The sequence below is a fragment of the Sus scrofa genome, chromosome 1 (genome assembly GCF_000003025.6).
Source record: "Sus scrofa isolate TJ Tabasco breed Duroc chromosome 1, Sscrofa11.1, whole genome shotgun sequence".
NCBI classification, from domain to species: domain Eukaryota; kingdom Metazoa; phylum Chordata; class Mammalia; order Artiodactyla; family Suidae; genus Sus; species Sus scrofa.
In genome coordinates, this window is record NC_010443.5 from 211,168,762 (window position 1) to 211,193,300 (window position 24,539).

General features: G+C 36.1%; 1 long non-coding RNA gene across 2 annotated transcripts in view; it reads left to right on the plus strand.

Annotated features, from left to right (window-relative positions):
* The window catches only part of LOC102164767, a 441,908-nt gene continuing 417,659 nt past the window's right edge, over positions 291-24,539 (plus strand). Inside the window, exons 1-2 of one of the 2 annotated variants that reach the window (XR_002336025.1) lie at positions 291-520; positions 10,565-10,612. This is a non-coding gene — a long non-coding RNA (uncharacterized LOC102164767). The remainder of the gene's footprint in view (positions 521-10,564; positions 10,613-24,539) is intronic. The other variant, XR_002336023.1, reaches the window with a different exon arrangement.

The window sequence follows — 24,539 nt, forward strand, 5'->3', positions numbered from 1 at the left end:
TTTATCATTTTTCCTCGCTTCTCTTTCTACATACCACTAAAAAAATCTAAATATATGCTATATAGTTAGAAGGCACTATTCTCCTTTGCAATATTTTTTCTCTGAAAATACTTTCTGAAAATTTACTCACATAAAACGTCTCCCTAACAATCAGTAAGAAGGTATTTACATCACTATATCTATCTAGACGGAGCTATAGATACAGTGAGGTACCCAGGAGGTCGACGTGATGTGACGTGACGTGACGCGACGTGATATGCCGTAAACTCAGGTCGTGAGGTACCTGTGAAGTAAATACGGCTGGAAGTGATGTTACCCAGTGCCGTAAAACTGTAAATTTAGGCACAGAGTTGGTTTTCCAGACTAATTAATTATTCAGCGGCTGGGTTTCTCCTCCAGCGTCCAAGGCTTCTGGAGAGCTCTCTTCATGCTAGATGTATTGTGTATTAACCTGGGTAAGCCGAGCCAGAGACTTAGGAGTTACTACCAGCTCTTCTTCTGACTAGCTCTGTTAATTTGGGTAAGTTACTTAAACTGTCTGAACTCCATTTCGCTAATATTTCAAGAAAATGATTATAAAAATTGAGAATAAGTTATATTTAAGCAGCACAGGGGACCACCCTTCAAATGGTAATTGTAGCAGTGGTTGTTTTCATCAGATTTCTGCACTTAAGGTAATGCCCCCCACTCTGAAAGATAACTTCAGTGCAATAGCTAGGATTAAAGAGATAGCTGCCTCATTGGTATTTTGTGGTTTTAATGCTTAGTGCATATGCTTTGCAGATGTTTATATCTTCACAGAAAGGCACTTTGAAAATGTAATACTTTTTAGTCCACGTCTGTTGGTTATAATCTTCAACTAATAAACTCTAGATTTTGTAATATATAGTGCAGATTGTGTTGTTGAAGTGATTTCAGTTCTAAGAAGCAAACACGGTAGTATTTGATGAGGGATTAGGTTTGTATTTTTAGATTTTTGATAAATGGTAAATGACAAAATACTGTGGTTAGTGTTTGATTAATGTTAGGCTAAGTTTGGGATATAAGAAATGTTAATTTTTTCCAGGAACTTTAAGATTCTTCCCCAGTCTTCATTCACAGAGAAGTTGCACAGGGTAGTAAATATCAATAATGGATACCACATGTAGAGTATGGATGTTTGATTTTTCATCTAAATATATTTGCATTTATGTATTAGATTTCTTTCACCTCTTTTTGCATTTGTTTTTCTTTTTCCTTCTCTCTGTCATAGAGTAATTTTGATGAAATTAAATCCCACCATTTTAAGTCTTTCTCATGTGCCGTTAATTTATTAAATAGTAAATAATACATGGCAAGCATGAATGAGGTTCCAATAATTTTAGTCTAGTCAAATTACAACTGAGCAGAAGCTAATTATGTATCATCTTTAGAAATATGACATATTTGTGTCACTTTATTTTTTTTTTCCACTAAACTGCCACTTGTTCTGCTTCTTATAAGGCTAAGCAAGCTCTAAACAAAATTATTGTAAAAGTTAAAGGAGATTTCAACTGTTACGTGTCTGTAAAATATATCTCTATGAGTTCCCATTGTGGCACAGTGGAAACGAATCCAACTAGGAACCATGAGGTTGTGGGTTCGATCCCTGGCCTCGCTCAGTGAGTTAAGGGTCTGGCATTGCTGTGTAGGTCGCAGACGCGGCTCGGATCTGGTGTTGCTGTGGCTCTGGTGTAGGCCAGTGGCAACAGCTCTGATTGGACCCTTAGGCTGGGAACCTCCAAATGCCGTGGGTGTGACCCTCAAAAAGACAAAAGACAAAAAAAACCCACAACAAACACACACACACACACACACACACACACACACACACATATATATTCTAAAGAAAGCTTTTCTATACCACATTTTATAGTGGTATGGAAATTACATTTTAACACTACTTGTTGCCAGTTTATTTTTCCAGCAGCAAAGTTTGAGATGGAGTTTGGCATGCAAAATATTTCTAGCCTGCTGTTATGTTGCAGGATAATCCTGCAAGGAGTTCTGCAATGTAAAGGCCCATCAGAGTACCTAATATGAAGTTGTTTGAATTTTCTGATAAAAGTATGCTAGATGTGGTGACATGGGCCTCTAGCCCTGCAGGAATGTAACTGCCGGTATGTAGATATTCTTCCTATTGGGAGCAAGGCAGCATTTAAAGGTTTAGATTCATTGTGTATACTACATCCTAAGTATGGTGCCTAATCCTTTTGGAATAACATTTTCAGGCTGATACTTCAACTGCATATTCAGGAGGCCATACCTAATTCCTCTACCAGGCTGGCAAAAAAGTGAGTGGTATGGTATTTGTTACAACCAGTAGATCCCATGTAACTTGACTTACTCACATACCTCCTTTGCTATAAATCAATTCCCCTGGTCTTGTATAGTATTGCATGGGACTTCATGACAATGAATCAACCAGACTATAAGCCCCCAAATCATGGTGGTGGCCGAGTCAACTCAGCAGTTGGGAAAATCCATACCCTCAGTGTATATCTCTTTCTGTTACAACAAATATTTGGCCTTCCCAAGCTAAAACGAATACAGTGTATACTTTTCTAACCAGTGGCCAGATGGTCTCCTTGAGGAATAGTGTCATAGTGGGGACTTAGCATTAGTCTCTATTGCTAGCAGATTGAACATTCAGTGTCAGAAGATATAAATGATCCACAGTGAGTGGGAGCTCATTGTTGGTCTGTGAGTAGTCTCCATCTCTCCCAGTGTGACCACTATGTTTTGTATACAATATGCCAACAGTTTTAGGACTTAGGTTGCCTGACATCAACTAGCTGAGTGTTTCTGTCTCCCTGTTAATTAGTGTTTCTGTGTAGTACATATTTTATGGTATGCATCCATACAAAAGTCTTCACACTTTGTGCCCACTCCTTTGCATCAGTCATATGTTCATACCATGGACCCATTCATTCCACTCTTTCTTTCTTCAGGATTCTAACCAGCCAGGCCATTTGCCACTGCCCATGAGACCATATATAGTCTAATCTCAGGCCACTTTTCTGCTTTTTAAAAATTTTGCTTTTTAGGGCTGCACCTGCGACATATGGAAGTTCCCAGGTTAGGGGTCTAATCAGAGCTACAGCTGACAGCCTACGCCATAGCCATAGCAACACAGGATCCGAGCCATGTCTCTGACCTACACCACAGCTCATGGCAACACTGGATCCTTAACCTACTGAGCAAGGGGAGGGATTGAGCCCACTTGCTCATGGGTACTAGTCAGGTTTGTTTCCATTGCGCCGCAAGGGGAACTCTTCAGGTCACTTTTCTTGCAGTACAACAAAATGGGAAAGTTTTTCCTTCATTTATTTTTAGTTCCATTCATGAAGGCTTCAGTAAAGGTTTGGCTTATATTTGGCACATCCATAAAGGAAGCTTCAGTTTTTACTTCATCTCTGTTCCAACAGGATCCCTTTTACCAGATATGTGCCCTGAGGAGTAGCACTGATGCAGCAGTGCTAGATGGAATGGGAATCTGAACTCTTTGCTCATGTAGTTTGTTTATGACATCTAGTTTTAATCATATTTGATTACAGAAGTACAACTTTATTGTGATGGATTTCTGGTGGATATACCTGAAAATCTTAAGACTTGGCACATCTGAAATGATCCATCTCATGGGGATAGTTTAATCTCATGGTCATTTGCTGTCCCATCATCTGGAACTCTTCCACCAGAAGCATGCCAGGAATATTTTTCTCAAAAGCCTTGTACATTGCTGATGGCATGACCTTGCTCCAGAACCCCAGAGACATTTATTATGATTCTCCCACTAGCACTTCCCATAAATTCCATGAAACATTTTATCTCACCACTCCTATCACCTTTATTACCATAAGGTCTGTCAGAATATATGGCAGCTGCTTACATTACAGCTTGGGTCTGCTGTAGAGCCCTTTTCCTATTTGAGGGCCACACTTTAAGCCAGTAGTTGTATCATACTATATGGGCCTGGAAAGTGTTCCCAGATGTGCAGTATTCTGCTCTAGAACCCAAAGAAGCCACGTAGGTAATATATTTCTTTCATCGTCATTGAAGGAACAAGCTGCAATTATTCGTCTTTTACTTTGGAACATATGTTCTGGCTTGCCAGTGACAAATAAATTCCTAAAAACTTTTCTGAAGCAGAGGACCACTGAATCTTTGTAGGATTTCTCCCCATCTGTTGAAGTGTATGTGTCTTGCCAGGACTTCTAGGAACTAGCCCTTTTTTTGCTCATATGGCCCAGTTTGACTGTGGAAGTAAGTGGAAGTCATTACTCCTGTATATTTTAGATACTTAAGAATATAGCTAATTTTTTCCATCCCTGTGGGATGTGATATTGTTTTTGAATTGTTATCTTGGCTGGATTAGGGGGCATTTTGAATCATTGCCATCTGGCCTTCTACATAATAGCTGTTAACCTGTAGGCCTAGGCCCAGTGTGTGGTTTTCACAAACTATTATGTGTGCTAATTCCAATTATTCAGTTGGGAAACAGGAAAATTAAAATTATATAGGATTGTGAACTCACTGGAACTAAAATAATCTAGATCTTAACCAAGACTCCATTTTTTTGCCTGCCAATTACATGCTCCCATTCTCATACCAGGGCAGGGAGGAGTAATAAGAGGGGCAAAATGATGGTATCTTTTTAAAACTCTTCTCATCATTTCATATACTCTCTACAGAATATCAGATTATTCCATTTTTAGCCAAGTGTTCAAGTTCAACTGAAAACCACTGATTTTTCACAAACAAAATATGCCTATTATGTCACTGCTTCTGGAATCATATATTCTCATATCTTTGTCTGCCTTGAGTGACTCACAGTCTTAAGTGTGCCGTGCTTATTTTAAGTTAGTGCTGGTCCCGAGAGCTTCTTTACAGACCATTAGATGAAAGGCCCTTTGGAGAACTGTTTTAAAGCATTTTAAGCAAATACTTGACTGAAAATGCTCTTTTTTCCAAGCAAGGTTAGAAATATCAAGCTTTCCCCATTTATTGCCACCTAATTCACATATGTATCTTCAGTATTCCATTTTGTAGTGTTCTAAATAGTTAACACCTTAGTGATGCAGTGTCTTTAGTAGGAAGCTATAGACCTTTTTAAAAGTGTTTGTAAGATATTTTGATTTGAGCTACATCTTACATAAACTTTTACTCTGAGCATACTTGAACAATGGTTTCTCTAGTCTATATTCAAATCAGTGGAGGTCATATGTGCCAATTCCTGGTTGGAAATTTTAGGAAGGTGATTGTATCTCCTTCATGCTTGCTCTCTCTTGCTTGTACCTACTGAATGTAGAAGAGAATAAGACCTTAGAAGATGGCAGAATCCCAAGAAAGAGCCTAAGCCTCTGTGTGATCGTTTGGAGGAGAGCTGCCCTGCTGACCCTAACTCCTACCAGGGCATGTTATATGAAGAAGAAATAAAATTCTGGGACTTCCTGCTGTGGCACAGTGGGTTAAGGATCTGGAGTTTCTATGATGTAGGCCTCAGCTACAGCTTGGATTCAGTCCCTGGCCTGTGAACTTCCATTTGCCACAGCTGCAGCCAAAAGGAAAAAGAAAAAAAATCTGAGGCTTCAGTCCACTGAGTTTTTGAGAGCTCTTTATTTCTTTGTCTTACCTGATCAGTACAATGCTCAGAAACACTTTTAGCTGGAATGTTCTTCTGTAATGTATCACTCCCATCTTACCACTTAAAACTTCAGTGATGCAAGAGAGAAACCCAGACTATTTTGCCCAATCCCCAAAGACCTAAATAAACTGGTTTCAGCCTGAATTTCCAATATCATCTTTGACCACTGCTCTCTCCTGACACTAAATTATGGCATTAGCCACTCAAATTCTCTTTAATGTGTTTTTTAATTTGATTGATCTGAAACTACTTATATTTACACACTCACCTCTGTATGCCTTTTTAGGCCATAGGGCATACAGAGTCTTAGGGAGTAGCAAATAAACTTATGTTCTATAATTTTCATTTACTCAACTTGTGAAATATGATTTTCTTACCATTTCACAAATTCTTAAAAGAAAAATTAAGGTGGGTTTACAAATGTAATTTATAGGTCTTTCTCCCCAAACTCCCCAGCCACTAAATTAAGGCCATCTAGTAATTTAAGATTTAGAAAATTGACCTCACTCCCCATATGGTGGAAAACTTGACCGTCTTTTCAATTAGTAGGGAATACCCTGAGCAGAGGATTAAAACAGTGTTTCCCTTGAGATTATTTTTTGGTCTCACAGTCCATGTAAGATTCTAAATTGCCGTTTTCCTTTTTATCACAGATATATTCTGTGCTTTTTCTGCATCATGACAGCCTTTTGGATCCCACTCTGATCCCTTCTCTTCTCAAAATGACTCAATGCTAGCTTTAAAGATTTCATTTGGAAGAATATAATAATGCTATATAAGACTTAAATCTGAAAATTAGGCATACTGTTTTTAATAGTTTCCTAATCATTCCTTCCCATAGAATTAAATTTGGTCATTTTCCTGTACAGGTTTAAGTTTGCCACTATTTTCTTGGGCCATTGCTTTTCCTTCCTTCCTTCCTTCCTTCCTTCCTTCCTTCCTTCCTTCCTTCCTTTCTTTCTTTCTTTCTTTCTTTCTTTCTTTCTTTCTTTCTTTCTTGTCTTTTTAGGGCCACACCCATGGCATATGGAAGTTCCCAGGCTAGGGGTCAAATCAGAGCTATAGCTTCCGGCCTTCACCACAGCCACAGGAATGTGGGATCCAAACCACATCTGCTACTGCACCACAGCTCAGGTCAACACCAGCATCTTAACCCACTGAACAAGGCCAGAGATTGAACCCACATCCTTGCGGATACTAGTCGATTTCATTACCACTGAGCCATGATGGGAATGCCCACGCCCTTTCTTTTTGATCTTATCTCTTTTTCTGCCTGGATATTTGCCCCTACACACCCAAATCCCAGCTTTTGATTGTGTTTTTTTCCAAGAACGGTATATGGACTGTTCCACAAAATATGATTTAAAATTTAATGATACATTGTACCTTGTCTATCATATTAACATAAGGTGTGGTAGTTCATACTTAAGACTATTAACCCCCTACAAAATGGCTAAGAAATCATAGCTCCCCAGAACCAAAGGGTTTGTGGTTTAGATTACTTTTGAAGAGAGTCATGGAGTAAACTGGAGTATGTTCAGTTTGTGCTGTAACCGTTTCTTGAATCTACATGGATTCACTACTTAAGCTAGCCCTAGACAGTCAGTAGACAAATCTTCATTCTGGATTATGTAATGCTCAAATGTATGTGGAGGCTCAAAGGAAATCCATGCTTAGGTTCTAAGAATATGTCACTTTTATGCCCCCTTAGATTCACTTTGTTCCAAAAAGCAGTTTACTGTGCCACAGTACCTAGGTATCTATCTATAAACCAAATCAGAATCAGCTATATTTCACGTTGTTGGTAATATATATGTCGTTCAGTAATTAAACTCCCTTTTACCTTGAGTTTTATTATTAGGGACCTAATTACATATTCTAGCCATTTGACCTTTGCCATGTCTAGTATGTTGGAATATTTCAAGAGTAAGTTTGTTTTGTTTTCCCATCCCCAAACTTTTCTGGCTTAATAAAGCCCATATTTCCTCCCCAGGACAGGATTGGATGTTGTTTTGCACTTCTACCCTTAGAGTGAATTCTAATCATTCTAGTGTTGCCAAAGAATTTGGAGGAAAATCAGTTGCTTCAAAAATCACTAGTAAACCAACTCAGTTCAAAGAATTCAGTAGAAATGTTTCCTTAAATCCAAAGAATGGTGCCTTAAATTCCCAAATTCTTCACTTGTTGCTGTCAAAAATATACATTTCAATGAATGGGAGACTTACTTCATTTGTTTGCATATTTCACACACAGTGAATTTCATTTTGTCCTCAAGTCACATATTTTATATGTTGCCTTCTCAAGCATCTTTTAAAAGCAATCTCTATTCTTCCTTAATTCTTATGTAGCCAAATTGTCAAAACTGTACATTTCTGTTGTTAAATTCTAGTGTATTTAAAGAACCAGTTGATGAGCCATGTTATAGGCCAGGTTCTGTTCATCTAATTCTAGTCACTCAAATTTTTACATGTGACACTTCCTGTAAGGATGATGTACACATACATAAATGCATTGATCACTACAGTTTATTCCTGATTTGATGCATTTCCTTATAATCAATAACTGATCAAATCAGGAATAAACTGTAGTGATCCAGTTAGGTCAGGCCCTCTGCATTCTTGGAATGCCTTACCCCATGACTCTGGTTTCCTACCCTAGGCAAGAGTTACTCTTCAATTTAAACTCCTCTGATATTTTATTTGAGGATACAGGGCATAAGCTATAGCCTATATTGCTTCTTTTTAGAAAATGAAAAAGTGAAAGCAAACATTACTTCGCCGCTCTTCCCATCTCCTATATTTTCCTATACATCCTGCCTCTCCTGCTTCTGCTTCTTTGTTCTTGTTTTTCTAGGTTTTTGCTGTAGGTGATTGGAAGGGTCTGCATTGCTAACAGAACATCTCTACCCATGTGACCAGGGAAGCCCCTTTATATATATATATATAAGCTATTTATATAGTTTTATATATATATATATATACACACACATAGTTATATATGTAGTTATGTATATAGTATATATAGTCATATATGTAGTTATATATATATAGTTATATATATAGTTATATAAAAATATATAGGAAAAACATGTTTATACACACACACACACACACACACACACACACACACACACACACACAACTTTACCTTTGGAGTGAACATTGCATGATCCAGTATTAGGAAATGTGAACACTTCCTCTAGAACTGTGCTCTGTGTCAAAGGTAACTGACAAAACTACCTCTAAAGCTAAAGAATGAATCTTAGTGTTCCTTTTAAAGTCAGTTAGACTTATTTCTGTGTTTTAGGAACTGGGTTTCCTCCTGTTAAAATTTCTTTACAGATACAGGGAAAATAAGTGGTGTTTCCTAAAGTTGAATGCTTCACCAAAACTGTTTGGAGTGTCTCTAGGCAGTATTTACTGAAACAGCATTCCCCCAACTTCCTTTGGAACCTTTTGTTCTGTGATTCGTAGAGTAAAATTGCAAACAGAAGTACGGAGGATATGACTAAAAAAGGCATGTACATTTGACAATCATGTTTAGGTGATTCTTCAAGTTTTCATCATTTGTGTTGTTTAACCTCATTGAGTACCAACTCAGTAATGGTGTCAGTTGATACTGAAGTCAGAATCCATTGATTTGAGGACTAACAGTAGACTGCAATTATTCATATCGTAACATATTTACAAACTTTTTAATAAGGGAAGGTACATGAGTATATAAAATATATGGCTAGCTCTATTTTGAATATATTGTTCTCTTCCAAGGATTTTCTGGGAATAATAAGTCACAATACAAATTCCCCTAATATCACAGAAGATGAGTGTTCTATATCACAAAGTACAGCAAACAAACATTTTGTCAAATATTTTGTCACTTCTAAATAAGGTTTTCTTATTTCTCAGACTGAGATTATGAGGTACACACTAGTCAGTTCCTACCTCTCTTATCAGATAAGTCACACTTTTGGTTCTGTCACTTGCAACATCCACTTCTGGTATAAAAGTATCTGTCAGCATTTTATGTTATGCAGATAGCATAAAATCCTACTGTAGTGGTATAAAGATATATGTTTTTCTTTTGCACAGTAGTTTAACCTGGGGAAATAAATCTAGTATTACAAAGGAACAAAAGTTCTTGTGGTCATTCATTTCTAATATGTAGATTTTCCTCATGATGTTTGCCATAATCACATGGTGAAAGCCATGCTCTTGCCACTTTTGTCTTATTCCTAAAAGAGAAGAATGTTAAGTTAAATGCAGAGTGTGAATTGGTAAAAGTGAATGGTAAATAGATAGCTTTTTTTTTTTTTTTTTTTTGGTAACGACTTTTGCTTATGTATTATAGACCAGAATGGTAGCCCAAGGTTGGCCAAGTAATTAGGGAAAAATGAAGAGCCTTTAAGTATTATGAATGGGGATTTGTTTAGTGAGCCTAGAGCAGTTGTCTCAGGAGTGAAATTTAAAATTTTATAATTCTATTCAAGAGATTAATTTCAAAGAAATTTCTAAGGTAGTATGCAGAAATTGTAGGATATATTTTGACAATCATGTTTGGGCGACTCTTCAGGAATTTCATTTAACCTCATTGAGAACATCTCAGTAACTGGTGTCAGTTGATAGTGAAATCAGATTCTGTTGATTTGGGGACTTTCAGTGAACTGCAATTATTCCTATCTTAAAATATTTACAAACTCTTTTTTAATAAAGAAAGGTGCATGTATGTATAAAATATATGACTAGGATTTATAAGGTGATTTTAATACATTATCTCTTAAAAATTGAGAAGCAAAATTTATGTACATCCTGATAATTTAATGACATTGGTAAGAATCTCAATATCAAGAACCTACTTATAGCCCAGCTCTGTGCATGTCACCAATAATTTGTTAAATTTTTTCAGGTAATAATGAAGCACTGTTCAGTCTGTAGTGGAGTATGATACATTATGGTAAGTAGGAGTCATGTTCTGAAAATCAGAGCTCATATCCAGGAGTAAGACACTCACATAGTTGGGTTACAACTATTAGTGGTTTGAGGAACCAATTTAGCAGATCTTCACTAGAATAAGCAAGTAATTGATTATACAACAAGAGACAATTTTGAGAGTGGAATAAGATGCTACTACTAATAACATTTTGTCAATAAATGTAAACCAGAATTTTCCTGGGAAAGCCAGTATTTACAGTCATTCTAGTAATGCATGTTATTATTATTATTATTTGTCTTTTTAGGGCCACACCCACAGCATATGGAGGTTCCCAGGCTATGGTTCAAATCTGAGCTATAGCCACTGGCCTACACCACAGTCACAGCAATGCCAGATCCGAGCCTCGTCTGCACCCTACACAACAGCTCAGGTCAATGATGGATCCTTAACCCACCGAGCGAGGCCAGGGATCAAACCTGCATCCTCATGGATATTAGTTAGGCTCATTTACACTGAGCCACAATGGGAATTCCAAATGTTATTTTTAAGTGAGATAGAAAAAAATGATAGACTACATTATTAAAGGTTATCACATAGTTAAGGGCATGGTTTCATTATTTTCTTTTTTTTCTCCTTCCTTCCTTTCTTTCTTTTTCTTTCATCCACTGAATTTACTGTGAAAGACATAGACAAAATTTTTCAAAGTCCCTGGGCTGCAGTAGAACCACAACAGCATGCAAAGTAATTTCAGAGAAAGAGGTGATAAAGACTTCTTAGAGGCTTAGTCACTGTGGGGGCTCTTATTTTTCTCTAATAAAACCAAAGTGTTGGCTGTGATTGACTCTTAAGTAGCTTAGCAGAGACAGTTTGAGAATCTTAAAAATAGGAGGACTACATCAGCCAGGTTTTGCTGTTGTTATTAGTTAACAAATCCATCACCTTACCTATTTATTTATTTTTTTCCTTGGTGAGAACATTTAAGCCCTACTGTCTTAGTAAAAACAACTAGTGGGCCAAAAAGAAAATCAAAAGAGAATATATCCTTTAGAAATTTGAAGATAAGATTATGGCAAAAGTAATGAATCTGAATAACATCAATGCATATACTTAGACAAGATTGTACAGTCTTGAAGAGGAGACATTAGGCTCTTAGAATCTGTGTAGGCAGGACTAATTTCAGTGTTACTGAACCACCAAAAATAACTTTACCTTTTGTCATCTACTAAAGGTATTGAGGGAAAGGGGTGACAGAAAAGTTATTACACACTATGAGCAAGGAAAGTCAGACAGAAAAGAGCCAATTTTAATTATGTAATCATAGTACCTATTGGAGTGAGTGGAAGAGGACTTATAAATTTTCTGCTGGGGTAGCTGGGACTTAATTTAGCCCAACCCCTTTCACCTTGGAGTCAAATCTAAATCTTGGAGGACTTGCGTGGCACAGAGGCATGTGTGTGGGTTGCTCCAGTCTCTGGTTTTCTCATATCCAGGCCTGCTTGTCTTGAACCTTCCATCACTTATTCTGGTCTTAAGCATTCATCAACCAGAACCACTTTGGCATCTCCACTGACATTTCTTTGTGATGTTGGGAGGGAAATGAAAGAATTAATCCTCTTTCTTTACTGCTCTGAGTCATTAAAGTCTCTGTGCCTAGATACTTTCTCTTCTTTGAGCTGGGGAAAGAATACAGAGCACAGGAACTCTGGGCTCTTTCACTAACAGCTGCTATCCCAGCAATTTCCTGCTAGTTCTCCATTCTCTAAACCTGAGAAAACCCTTATTAGCTTTGAGAGATGGGAAGAAAAACCAAATCTTTCCCTTTTAAAACCCCAAATCTTTTGACTAAACAGAAGATCCCTATGACGTTTTACTTTGGAGTCTGAAAGCAGGTAGATTACTTTGTTTCTTTTCTGTCATTATCACTTCCTTGAGATGAAAAGAGAGGTGATTTAAAAAAGAGAAAATGACTCTGAAGGAAAATAGTGTCAGTTTATATGGTAGAAACTTTGTGGCTCAGCAGAAATGAATCTGACTAGTATCCATGAGGACACAGGTTCCATCCCTGGCCCCACTCAGTGGATTAAGGATCTGGCATTGGTGTGAACTGTGGTGTAGTTCACCGACAGGGCTTGGATTCTGTGTTGCTGCAGCTGTGGTGTAGGCCAGCGGCTACAGCTCTGATTTGACCCCTAACCTGGAACCTCTGTATGCCTCAGGTGTGACCCTAAAAAGATAACAGATATAAATAAAATTATATATTATGTGCTATATATTTTATAAGCAGATTTATGAAATTTAATATAAATGTTATATATATATAGATATATTTATAAAATAAGACTATAAAATATTAATGTTCATTTTTAATTTATCTTATTTTCTATAAGATGTTATTTCTGTTTTCTATAAGAAGTATAGAAATAACCATATCATAATGCTCATTTGAAAACTATAAAATACTTTTTAAATGCTTAACATTTCTAAATGTGGATTCTCATTTAATATGTGTTAAATTCATTAATGCCAACATAAAGGACTTTCGATTGGGTTTCTATATTAATTCACAAGCCCTGCTATTGTAGAAGTTACATTTTAACATTTCCTCTTTCAACACCTCTTCACAATAATTGATCTAAAATTGAGGTTAGAAATTTCATTTTTATTTGAATTTCCTCTTTACCATATGAAGAAGAACAGTGTAGATCATAATGAATTCCTCATTAGATAATTTCTGTATATCTATTTTTTAAATCCTGCTGTGTTCCTATTTTAATTATTCCAAGTTTTCATTAAAATCTTTTTATCAGTTATTGTTTAATGTGTTAGTGAGTCAAAATTAAAATAATTAGATTATGTTTATAATCTAAAAAGTTCAAAATTGCTTTTAGAAGGTTAATTAAAAATAATTTCATTGTTATACCATAAATAAGTGTGTGAGAAGTCTACACTCTCTGGGTTGCTTTCTCTCCAAAATGCTAAGTTGCAACTATTTTCTGTTTGGTGCTTACTCCTATCCTTGAATTCTAGATAATTATGATAGTTGAAGGTGATGTCACCTTCTAGTCTGTGTTTTAATTTTATACATGACTTTTTAAAAATGATCCTGTGTATTTAATTTTCTTGACTAAAGTCTTACAGCTGCAAAAAGCTGCCAAATATGGGGCCTCATTTCCAGTGTTTAGGTTTTAAAATGTAATCTGTGGGTGCTAAATTCATTCCATGTACCACATGATCTCCCATGCCCCTGAATTTCCTCCTTGCTGGTGGTCGAGAGTGGTGGTAGTGGTAGCAAGGAGTGGAGAGGATCTATACAAAAAATTGGCAAAAAAATATGTAATAGAATATATCTTAACTCCTCTTTTCCTTTATTGTGTCATCGGGATATAGAGGATAATGGAACAGAGACATGTCAGTGGCTTAGAAGTGAGGTGAAGTGGGTGACTACCTTAATAGGAAGAATTTATCATCTTAGATGTATCTCTGATAGGAAAATGTCACTTCTCATAGAAAAGACATTTAGCATGGCTTCCATCCTAATAGATACTGCAAATTGCTATAGTGCCAGTAAAGAAAGGATGGCTATCTTGTCCTGTCAGGGGACATTTCTCAGAGCTGGATTTGAAAGAATAAACAATAGTACACCATTTTTAAGCTTGGGAAGAATTGCACATGTAGGAACAACCACATACACACCCACAAATATTTGGAAATATGGAGTTGTATATAGTGTTGATTGATGACACAGTGAAAGATCATGCAAGAAGAGGAGAAAGCTGGTAGGAAATCAGTCTGAATAGACTGGCTGCAGATTGTGAAGGACTGTGTGTCTAGTGCTTAGGTTTTAGAACTCAATTATAGCCATAGTGTTAATAGCTCAATCTTTGTTAAGCTTCTTCTTTCTAATGTCAGTGAAAACAACGTAGAAAGATTTTTAAATGATAAATTTGAGATCCTCTGTGATTGCTTCTAATTTAACCCCTGGCAATGTTTCCAGAATAATTTCTGTTTAGATCATATTCAGCAGTTCTCACAACTGACAGTTTATTTTAGAATAAGCCTTCAGGGTGCATCTTCAGAGAGTTATGCCAAGAGTTGTATTATTCATATGTATTCTTTGTTTAACATCTATGTAACTCCATGAAAAATCTTAAGGATATAGAATCTTGAGAGCTTACATCATTATTAGTAAGATTCTCTTTTACATATCAAGCCCCTATTTGATATGTATGTCTTTTTCAGGACAGAAAAGAAATAACCTTGCTATTTCTCTGCTTTGTGACCTTCAGTAAAATTTTTTTTAAGTTTTAATTTGGAGCAAGTGTTAAATGAATGGATTAGAAACTAATGTGCAATTAAACTATCACATTACAGCTCCTTTTAACTTACTTATGTTCCCTTACACTTCTTAACACCTTAGCATAGTTTCAGTACCATGTTGTTAACTGTTTTCACTCCTCTTAACAAATTTTATATTGAACTACCTACCAGATCTAACCATGAACTGTGTTGCCAACAAAGAGAATTTTGTGGGATTTAAATTTATCATTTTCCAGTTTGCAAATTTAGTCCTAAAGATGATATCTTTGTGATTTTTATCCACGCAAATACCTGTGCCAGAGTCAGCACCTAAATACCTAATGCTGTTGTAGAGCTGGAGAAGGATAATGCATTAATGAAAGTCTTCCTAGGATAGGAGCCACACTTTTTACCTTTCTCACAGTGATGACATTGCTGAAAATAGCCTGTCAAAAATAAGACAAAGAGTTGGGAAAACTTCATGGCAAATTTAACTGAGAAATAACTGTTTTCTCCATCAAGAGAATTGCCTGATAAATGTTTTGTAGAATTTAAAAGTCATTCCAAAATTAGTTTCAGAGAACTGACTGCAAATGACATTCCCCAAATGTGTTTTCTCTTCTTCTTTTGCTCCCTGTCATTGCCAACTCAGAGCATTAAGAAAATCTAACACCGAAAGGACTACTCCTGTGAGATGTGAAAATAATTATATGTTCTGCCTGAACTGATAGACAGAGAAGCATTCCGTCTCAGGTTTTGCAAAGCATGTCAGTTTTGAGTTTGCATGTTTTCTGTTTCTTCTACCCACCAGTTGGAGAAGCAGTGACTGGAAACAAAAGCATTATCCCTACAGCAAGGAACCTTGAAAATTGGATAGGTGACATACTTTACCACTTTTAGTGTAAAATAAATAAAAAGTGATATTATTTCTTGCTGTAGGTTTTTAGGTAGATGGTAGAAATAGCCTTGCAAATTTGAGCCTCAGTAATTTTAATATAACTAGTTTGTTGCATTAAAAATAGAGTATTAAAAATACATATTTATAGAGTCAATGCGATTTAGAAAAATCATTTCTAGAATGGTATTGCATGAAATGAATATAGTTTTTCATTGACTTAAATATTTTTAAAATTCAGGTTTATTTCCTATTTAAAAGAATGACAAATAGAGAAAATTAGAAGCATTTGAAAATGAATTAGCTTTTTTAGAGTATTGAGTGTTGTAATACTAGTAGTGATTTTGTAAAAGCTGAATGTTGTAATACTTGTAGTGAATTTGCAAAACTTCCATTACTTTGCAGCATTCCAGTATCTTATTCTCTGCTGTTAACAGTTCCCATGCCCTACTCTTGCTTTTCCTATATCTTATAGAGCAAAGACCTTTTTTGCACACCTGAAATCAACACCTAATCTCCTATTTTTTTTAAAGGTCTTTGACAGCTTAAGTAATATCAAAAGTAAAAAAAAAAAAAAATTAACACCAAGTGTCCCAGAATTTTTTTTCTTAGCATGAAATGAAAATGTAATGATGAATACTGATTTTTAGATAGCATTTTTCATTATAGAGGGATACATCTATTCTGTAGAAAAAAAATAGGAAATTTCAGGAAGGCATTAAAAATTTCCATAGTGATGTCTCTTATTAAATAGTTTTTGGAGTTCTTGTTGTGGCTCAGTGGGTTAGGAACCTAACTAGTATCCGAGAGGATATGGGTTCGATCCCTGGCCTTGCTGAGTGGGTTAAGGATCCAGTGTTGCTGCCAGCTGTGGCTTGAGTCACAGATGTGGCTCAGATCTGGTGTTGCTATGGTTGTGGTGTAGGCCAGCACCTGCAGCTCCGATTTGACCCTTAGTCTAGGAATTTCCATATACCCTAGATGCAGCGCTAAAAAAGTAATAATTATTTTGTACAGTTTTAATTGTTTTGTTAGATAAAAATTAAAGTGCTGTTTGTACAACTTACTGTTGTATAAGATTTTGTATGCACCTTATTTTTCTTCTGGTGATTTTTTGGTGCTTTTCTTATGTTATTTTCTAGATATACATGCCTGATTGCCTATTACTGCAATATATGAAAGACTTGTAATCAGTTTTAAATTTTCAAATATTTTCATATTTAGGTTGTTTTTCAAATTGTTACTAGCATAAGGGAAATATAGATGGCTCCACAATCACATTAATATTAGAAACTAATGAACCATACACAAAAAATAGATATCTCAAGTCTTTAACTCAAACACTGTGAGTAGTATTAAGCCCTTCTGAAGATTTTTGTTTATTCTTGGGGACTTCATGTATTTTCTCTTCTTTTCCCCTCTAGTCTTTCAATGTTACTGATATCTTGCCTTCAGGGGCTGGTATTTTCCCCTTCACATGTATCTCTAGATCTGGAGAAGATATCAAAATAAAAAGGAGATTGTGTTCATCAGGATATTTTGTCAGGATTCATAATATTTATATTTCTTATTGTTGAGATATAAACTGATATGAAGGTTGTTCTGGAACATGAACATTATCATTTTTTCTACAGGACTGGCACCTCTATTCTTGCCAGAAATGGGCAAGTGCTGTAACTGGGCATGGAAGCCACTGAAGTTTTTTTAAATTTTCAAATTTAGTCCAGAAGGACAGGTAGTAATCCTTCTTCAAACACATAACTATTCTGATATTTGAATACCTGCTAACATTAACTACAGGTTTGAAAGTTTGGACAGATCTGCTTGAAATTCACTCCTAGAATATCTCTTAAACATCATCACAATGACCAATAATTTTTCCAGGGTCAGTAACTGATATAGTAGTATACAATACAATAGTTTTTTCCAGGCAGGGCCAACAACTAATAGTAACATTAGAGTATGCCTTTATTAAAATGGTACTCTACTCTCACAGAACTGACCTCCAGCTAACACCATCTGTTGCTTTGTGATGTTAAACAGACTTACTTTTCACTCTCTGAAGCTCTTAACCACATCCTCTGTTAGTATGGAAAACACTTTGAAATCCCCATTTACTTTCTAGTACCTGAGAGTACTTAAAAATATATCATCCTTGTTGTAAGGAAATGTATTTGATGCAAAACTTCCTATGATAAATCCTTTTTAAGTATTATTTATCCTTATCCACATGGAACACCTATCTCCCTTTCAAAACAACTAAGGCTTATAAATCAAAGTTTCATATTCTTGATCATGCCCGTATTCTGGCAGCCAGCAGTAATGCAATGTAGACTCCTGAGAGAACATCCAGGATACTGTTTTGTGCATAAATCATCAGTGTAAGAAAAATGATAGATAATGGTAAGAACCACAGGAATATATATTCAAGTAGGAAATGTAGTTTTATTCAAGTTCTAAGATATCATTCCCACACTGAGGAAAATTAGAGAATTAGAACCTGGACTCCTTTATAGTAATGGCATAGTCAGCCTGGTAGCTATTTTCTTTTATCCCTAGAGATTCACCCTATGTCATCCCTTCTGGTAACTCTAAGCCTGCCCTTCTCCATGTGCATTTTTTCTATTTTTTATTTTGTGTTTGTGTGTGTGTGTGTGTGTGTGTGGTCAGTAGATATTTCCTACTGCCTATGATCTACTCAGTGACTAAGAACAAGTATCTTAAATGTGCTGTAGTGGAGCTTCCATATTTTTCATATGATTATATCATTCTAAAATGTCTGACTGGGATATGAACCAGGAAAGCAGCCACTGCATTATCCATGGCATGTCAAGAAAGTAGTGGAGCACACCTGGACCTTTTAAGAAGACATAAACTCGAATCCCACCGTAGTAAGAACCATAGGCCTGGTTGTATCCTAGCAGGGCTATGATTATCAGTCTGGGATTCAAAACAGATATCCAGGCACTAAGATAAGGAAGTAAGAGATCACTGTCTAATTATTGTAAAGTAGGAGAAACCACTTCCACTGTCATTTTAGGGGAAAGACAAAGTGTGCAGGGCCACAATAAAAGGAAACTTTTCTATCATTATTATTTTGTTCCCTTTTAGAAAGGCTGTATGATCAGTGCTGAGGCAAAGAATACATGTTATTGTGTATAATAATATTACTGTGGTCTAAACTTTCATTTTCTCTGTCTTTTTAACCTTATAATGAATGTATTTATTCACTTATGGTCCTCATGTTAAAAAAAAATCCTCAGGCACAAATAATAAACTTCTTTCACAGTTTTAAACTCTAGATATCATTATTGGATCTTGAACTAAGATTTTCTGGTTCCAGAAGCATAGACATGGTTCTGAAACACTTGCTTCAATTCTGAGTGCATTGAATATAAGGGCTACATAATGAATTTCCTTGTTCATCTTGTTTGTATATGTTCGGTTCATCCTGGCTGATTTAATTTAAACTGGGGGAAAGAAGAGTTTGATTAAAGTAGATGTATAACGTCTTAAAAGCATTACTCAGCATCATTTATTAATGTGCTGTAGTGAAATTTGAAAATCTTACAGTGTCTATAGATGATTATAAAATATATATTAACATACACTTTTTGAGTATGAAAGAACCGTGTTGGATTATTTATCCATCTAAATTTAGAGTTGGAAATAATATTCTATTCTGTATTATAAATTAGAAGTATACTTTTATGATCTGTACTGTATATAAATATTAGCTTGTCTGAGCTTGCACATGCTAGATTCTTAAAATTCATAATACAGACACTTGTGTTGCATATTATAAACTTTAGTCCTGACAAATATGATTTCAGTGTAATCAGTTCTCTCTCCAGCATCCCAGTATTCACATTTTACTATTTTTGTGTAATTAGAGGAGACTGTCAGGTTCCTCTGCTCTGCCCTGTCTGTCCATCAGTCTTTGCCTACACACAGAAGGATTTGGAGGTCCAGACAGCAGCATTGTAGCAGCACTGGGATAGAGCCAGCGGGCTTCTTCTAGCAAGTATGGTGGCAGGCTGTCTCAGGGGAAGGTTGTTCTGACCAGGGGTTGCTGCAGCAGTGCTGGGATAGACTCAGCGATCTTGCCTCGCAGGGATGGAGGCAGGTGGTCTCTCCAAACAGGAGCAGTCAGCTCAGGATGGACCAGTTCTGGGTCAAAGGTAATTTCTCCTTGAACCAACCGACCCCACAGTGTAACAGCTCTGATCTGGGCTCTTTTTAATGAGCTGTTCTGCTATGTCAGGGTTGCAATCAAGAGTCAGGTACCAGTGTATAGCAAGTTTTATTTATGTCCTCAGAGAAAGTGGGCCACCCTGGGTAGGGACTGGCATCGACTGCAACTGGGTCTTTCCTTATATCCCTATATTGGGGACCTGTTTGGTGACCCCTATTCTCTTGCCCCATGCCCACTAATTTATTTCCCAACCCCCCCCATGTTGTTTTTATCACCATATGGGGGCGTGCATTTGGTTTCTCTGATTGTTTCTGGTCAGGGATGCCTTATTTGCATGTGAAAAAGGTTATAGAGAGGTGCTCCTTAGAGCATTCCTCTGGTATCTACATGTGTCTTCATTGTTTGATCCCAGGCCTCCTGTTTTTGGTAATCTGTAAATAGCCTGTTTTGAGTCACCTGGGTCTGAGTCCCCATCCTATCCTACCTAACAAAACTCTCAGTGTTTCCTTGATGCCACTTTTCTAGACCTCTATAATATTTCCTAAATTCATTTCATGCACAGTATCTTATGTAATCTTTTGGAATCAAATATTTTTAATATTGTTTATTTTTTTCCTATCATAAACCCATTATAGTTTCAAACATAACTCATTCACTCTTACTATTTTGTCTTCTTCAAGGATGTGTTTAAAAACATATCTTTTAGGTTTACATGTCATTTTTACCTTATTGCCAAAAGTTTATAAAATTTTTCCTTATTTTTTCTGACTTACAGTTCTTATAGCACCTTTAAACCATCTTCTTCTCTTGCTAGGGATTAAGTCTGTAAAAGAAGATGAAATGTGGTCCACTACAGTCTAAAAATTAACCTGAAAAATTCTGATCATAGGAGAAAGCAAAACAAACACAATTGTAATCCTCATTTGGTCATCAGGAAGCAAAACATTTGAAGAAAGATTGAGCCCTCAAATTGGTCTCCTCTGCATTTCATCCAGGACTTAAGAAAACTTGGTACGCTTGTGCTATTGATTCAGACCTATAGTGCCCATGACCTTATTTTCTGAAAATAAGTTATTCAAATGTAGTGTGGCAGACAGTTTTTTTCCTCATAAAAACAAACCCCAAAACAACAAAAACTGAAGAAAGGGTTTGATATCTTCCTCTGAAGAAAGTAAAAAAGTAGGTATTGTTATGTAGAAGTCCAGAGTTTCTTTTTGTTGGTAAGCTTAGAAAGAGGAGAGATTTTCAAGGGCATAGCCCATAAGCTCTAATTAAGACATAAGCTATTTGTAAAGGATGTAAAATCCTTTATTGGAGTCATTGTGAACAATGGAGGCCTGAATCAATTCATTTTTCTAAGTGAAATTGCACTTTTTTAAAAAAAGTATTTGAAAATGAACTCTTCATAGTGTGGCTTAAAAAACAGAAGTATAAATCAGTAAAGCAAGCTTAAACAATTGTAATGCTATCCTCACATTTAAACCCGAAGATTTTAACACATTAACAACCAGCAAGAGATCTTAGGCAGATAAATTACTTCAATAACAAACCCGTTTGTAGTTTCAAATTGCATTTCTTATCAAGTCTTGTTAATTTCCACTCCTAAACTAACTCCTTTTCCTTCAAAGTCACCCTTTTCCCTGTTGTCCTGATTGGAAGTTAATAGTCTTCTTTCTGTCTTGATTCTTCCTTCAGTATTTTTATTCTTCCTTTCAAAATTCTGGGTAGTTTTATCTTAAAAACATGGCTTACATTTATCTTCTTTCCTATGTGGTCTGCCACTGCTCTTTTCTCATTGCAGGGGTGAGTTCTGAGTGTGAATTAATACCTCATCTATCCTCTACCTAAGCAATCCCTCATATTACTGGGAGTCAGGTCTTCTAAAGACTGTTTACCACGTAACTACTCTCCTCACTATGCCTTTTTAATCACTTTCTGTCTGGTGCGCCTTATCAAGTACGTATTTTCTTTCTTTCTTTGGAGTTTTCCTAAAGCCTTATGCATGCTGTATGTCGGGAACTGTACTAAGCAGGAAAGGAAAAGACACAACCCCTGCAATTTTTGATTTTACAGTCTAGTAGAGAAGGCAGTCACAGAACAGGTAATTACAAGGACATTGCATTTTATAAAGGAAAGTACAGCAAGTTATGTGAACATTTAAAGGAGGTCTGATTATTTTCAATTCCACTTTATATCCTCCCACTACACTTTTACATAGCATGGGAAACATAGTCTTTGCAATTAGCCTTGCTAAACTACTTAACATTCACTAAAACACACTATTTTAGTAACTGTGTGTTCCTTTCCACCCTTCTGCTATACCAGATCCTTAAAAACGCAAGGAAGACAGCACCCCATGTACAATACTTTCTTCTAAGATTCTTGTGTGTCCTCTGCATACTTCTCTTATACTTATCATATTACATGTAATTTTTTTTATTTATTTATTTTTTTGTCCTTTTTAGGGCTGCACCTGTGGCATATGGAGGTTCCCAGGCTAGGGGTCTAATCAGAGCTATAGCCACCAGCCTACGCCAGAGCCACAGCAACGCTGGATCCAAGCCACGTCTGTGACCTACAACACAGCTCATGGCAATGCTGGATCCTTCACCCACTGAACGAGGCCAGGGATTGAACCTACAACCTCATCATTCCTAGTCGTATTTGCTTACACTGAGCCTTGACGGGAACTCCGTATTACATGTAATTTAGTTATATATGACTACCTCCTCTCCTTGGTTGTTATTATCTTGAGATAGGAACTGTGTTTCGCAATCCTTTGTACTGTTCCAGCATCTGCCGTGATGCTTCTCAATTTTTAACCATTTGAGAAAGTGTAGGTTGGATTTCATTGTTGGTTAGATGTTTTCTCTTCTTTTCTAAATATGTTGGCAAGTAATTACTATAACTCTTGCTTTCTGTGGTTCTACCCCAGTGAACCTGGCATGTCCAAGTGTATCATATTTCTCAGCTACGCTGAAATCATCTTGCCAAGCCTGTTTTTGCTTCCATGGCCTTGTTCTTACCTTACACTTCCTGTTTTGTGCTTCTCAAACTGGTGCACATATTCCTGTAATGTTGGAAGTAGAAAGCTCTGTGTAATTATTGGATAAAGTAACAGCATAAACATAGTGTAACATCTGGGAGCATCAATTTATCTCTCATATTTGAAGAGAAATAATTTAACATGTAAATAAGTTTGAATATTTCTAAAACAACTGGTAATATGTCATATGGTATAGTACAAAATGTAAATCATTTCCAAGGTGGAATGTGAGACTTCTGGAATATTTTAAACCTGCAGGGAGCCATTGGAGCTAAACTTTGAAAAGTACGAACATACTTTGGTGGCAATGTAAAGAGATGTTTAATGGAATGAATATGGACTTTGAAAATATCCAGGTCTTCATACAATTCAAGATTTATAACTTACTAGCTGTGAGTCCTCCAAAAGTTAATTTCCCTCTCTGAGTATTATTTTTTCACCTATAAAATGGTGATAATTACCTCAGCAGATTACTCTTGAGTATTAAATGAGATGATGAATGCAAAGTTCATGATACGTATTAGAGTGTGACTGAGTCTCAGTTGAGTCTCAGTAAGTAACATCAAAGTAACATTTGAAGAATGGGTTTATCAGAGATAGCTGGTTATCAATAACATTATTATTTCTAAATTAGAACTTTCATAGCCATATGTTTTCTTTGGAAACAATGCTATGAAAATTAGTGAAGGAGAAGCCTGTGTCATAAGGGAATGTGCTATGGAATAGTTCACATTTAAGTATAAATTTAAACTCAGCTTTATTTTAACAAAAAGAACTACCATCTGGTCAGTGTCCAAGGTCTCTTAGAAATGAATCAGAGGTTTCATTTCAATGCTTCAGGGACATAAATACTTGTAATAGGATAAACCAGAGGCTACTACCAGATGTAGCACTCTTGTCAAATGCTGCAGTGGAGAGGCCAAGGTTCAAGTGGCACAGAACAAAACTCTTCTCATATCAAGAGCTTGTCTCAAGTAAAACCTTTGAGAGCATTTCAGTTCCTCAGGAAAGAGTATTGCAGATCTTTCTGCAATTACCATCTGAGCAAATAAGAATGTCATGTGATCAAATTAGTAACAAACTGAATAAAATTAGATGGTTAAAGGTAAATAGATGCTGTCTGCCTTACAATTTCAAACAAAAATTAATAATCAGCATGTTCTGTTTAATCCTTCTCCCTTCTCGGGGGGGGGGGGGGGAAGCTGGCTAGGATGCCAAAATAATTTCTACAATATGCATGAAAATGTAATGCTTTCTTAATGTAGAGAATTTTCCATTTTAAGTATTTCCATAAACACTTAAAATAGACACCACAATAGTTTCATTTTATTGTTTCTTAATTTATTTCTCTGCCTTCTTGTGAAATAGGCATGATTGTGGACAGGCAATTATATATCCATTTGAATCCATTAATTAATCATCCTGTCATTGTTCTTTGTAGAACCTAGAGAAAACATTGTCCTTTCTCTTTGATGGTAGGAATTGTAAGAAAATCACTATAAACATAGAAGAAATA